Genomic DNA, 2,623 nt, shown 5'->3' on the forward strand with positions numbered 1-2,623 from the left:
TTTAACAAAAACAAAACAAGTACCTGGAAATTCTGGAATATGTATAAATGTATTTACAGTAAAAAAACCTAAAAAAACCCCATTAATTTAATGTATCCTTGCTGAATAAATACATTTCAGCAGTAGTATATTCTGTATGATGTAGGAAGAGAGGGAGGTTTTATCCTTAACAATATTATTTTTATTACGAAAACCCAAAATCGTCATCTCTTGAATATGAATATTTTATACTCGAAAAATGTAAGTATCACTGCTTAAAATTGTATATTACCCCAGAACAAATTGTATTGCTAGCCCAACCCAAAACGTACACACAATAATAATGATAAATGCTGGCCAATACTTAAAGGTATAGCGGAGGATTTTCTTTTTCCGGGTGGATCATCAAGACTATTGGTCCTCCTAAGTGTCAATCATTCTGGTAATATGTTTATGTAAGGCCGTCGTACGTGCTCGTGCACACGATTCACACGATGGCGTGCGCTCAAAACACAGGTTGGGCTTCCCACTGATGCCTCAGTCGCGAAGTTTCTACTTGACAGGTAAAGTTTGGCATGCTATTTGGAGAAATCCATTTAAAATCACTGCTAGTAAAAGTTAATGTAAGCTATGATTAGCTCGTGCATGCTCTCTCGTGCACACGTTTAATAGGCGTTCCCTCTCGGGAGCAGGTAGAGTGTTGCGCATGTGCATTTTTTCAAAAAGTGGAGAGGGCGGTTCTTTTCTAAAATTTGGGAAAATCCTCCTCTATACCTTTAATTATATTACCTTTGTTTTACTGAAAATTATATAATTTAATAAAACAAGCAAAATGTAATTTGTTTTGTCATATGGCATAGCTATGCATGAATACACTGTCAGTCAAGCAATGAATTAATGCATTAATTAAATAATTATATTTTATTTACTGACAACAATAAGAAACATGAATAAATTAGTAAAAGAACAAATAAAAGTAACCATCAATAAACAAATGCATATACAAGTCAACAACACATGAAACTTTATTCAAACTACAAGCATGTATTTACAGGCGCTGAACCCCACATCCTACTGCCATCTAAACACAGCGGTTCTCATTCTTCAGCTTTATTCTGATGAAGCAGGTGAGCCGTGCCTTTGTGCCTGAAGTTGTTGCCTGCTGCGCTGTGCTTCACAATCTGAGGCAATAAGGGCCAGTGGAGTGATGGAGGGTCTCATCCATGGCACCGTTTCCAGGATTCAGCTCTGGGCTCCTCATCCTCAGTGCTCACACCAGTCTGCTGACATTTCAGATCCTACAAAAATACACAAACATAGTGCAAAAGTAGTCATTTTAACAGCACAATGTCATTTGATTGTATTAGAAGTACAAAAGTAACAAAGTAACAACATTATCTTACTTTATATTTTAGTAAGATCCCTAAAATACCCTTTCCCCCCCCCCCACAAATGCAGCCATCATCTTCCTTTGCAGATCCTGCTCCACTACAAAAGATCTGCAGCAAAGTCACAGAAATCAAGAATCAGAAAAGTGTTGTAATAGCTCTGTTTGAAATTACAATAATTAAAATATACTACAACTTAACAACAATTTAAATAGATTTTGTTATTCCTTTCTGTAGTATACTCACTCAAAGCCTTCTTCAGCCACTCTCCACCGGATAAACACACATCTGTTCATCTGTCCCTGTAACATCCAGACAAGATTCACGTTACCTCTGTGATTTATGAACTCAATAAACACACGTGTTCATCTGTCCCTGTAACATCCAGACAAGATTCACGTTACCTCTGTGATTTATGAGCTCAATACTACATTTACGTGTTGAGGTTGTTGCTGATGTGTTACTCACTTTTTATCCAACATAAATGTTCCTCAATTTATCAACAGTACAAATAAAATATATAACGTTATGTATGTAACGTAAAGTTATGTTTACTTTATAGATTTGTTTATTTACCTTCATTACAGATCATTTATCTAAGCAGTGTTGACAACAGTGAATTATCTTACATAATAGCACACATTCACCACTCAGATGTCTATTTCATGTTGTGATGTGCTCATCTAAATACTTTTAGAAGTAAATAGACATTTAAAATGAGCGTCTTTAAGATGTATATGGTTTATGTAAATCCACTTTGGAGACGTAAACGTGTGCTTACTGGAGCTCCCTTGATAGATAGCTATAGCTTTGTTAAAACAATTTAACAAAGTGTGTTGGTCCAGGTTTTTATTTTATTTTTATTTATTTTTACTGTGAGGCTTGTAAAGGAGATGAAGAGGACAAGAATGAAAACGAGACAGAAACTGAAAAAAAAAAAAAAAACCCAGAAAGAACAAGGAAGAAATATAATGGATGGTTTCCTAACAGCTCACAAGTGCTGTAACTAGAAATTAGCACTGATGTTGAAAGATCTGCATAACAAACCGCAGTAAAAACAAATATCCCAAGAGAATGGTAGGGCATCTCTGGAGTCTATTTGGACAGAAATTAAAAAAAACTGTCACAACAAAATCAGGTTGTCTCCCTCTGAAATACACATTCACACAAAAGACCAGAGAAACAAATAAAGAAATACCGTATGCTGTTTTTGTGAAGAATGAGGCCACTGCAACAATGATGTTTAAAGGAATTTG

At 35.4% G+C, this 2,623-nt stretch overlaps 1 long non-coding RNA gene across 1 annotated transcript; it reads right to left on the bottom strand.

Moving 5' to 3' along the window:
• Positions 1-877: 877 nt before the first annotated feature.
• Positions 878-1,708, bottom strand: LOC311083576. The gene is made up of 3 exons (XR_014606321.1): positions 1,614-1,708; positions 1,383-1,478; positions 878-1,277 (listed from the first exon to the last, which is right to left on the bottom strand). It is a non-coding gene; the product is annotated as an uncharacterized lncRNA (long non-coding RNA).
• Between the last annotated feature and the right edge of the window lie 915 nt (positions 1,709-2,623).

Source organism: Abramis brama, assembly GCF_963993115.1.
Source record: "Abramis brama genome assembly, chromosome: 5".
NCBI lineage: Eukaryota > Metazoa > Chordata > Actinopteri > Cypriniformes > Leuciscidae > Abramis > Abramis brama.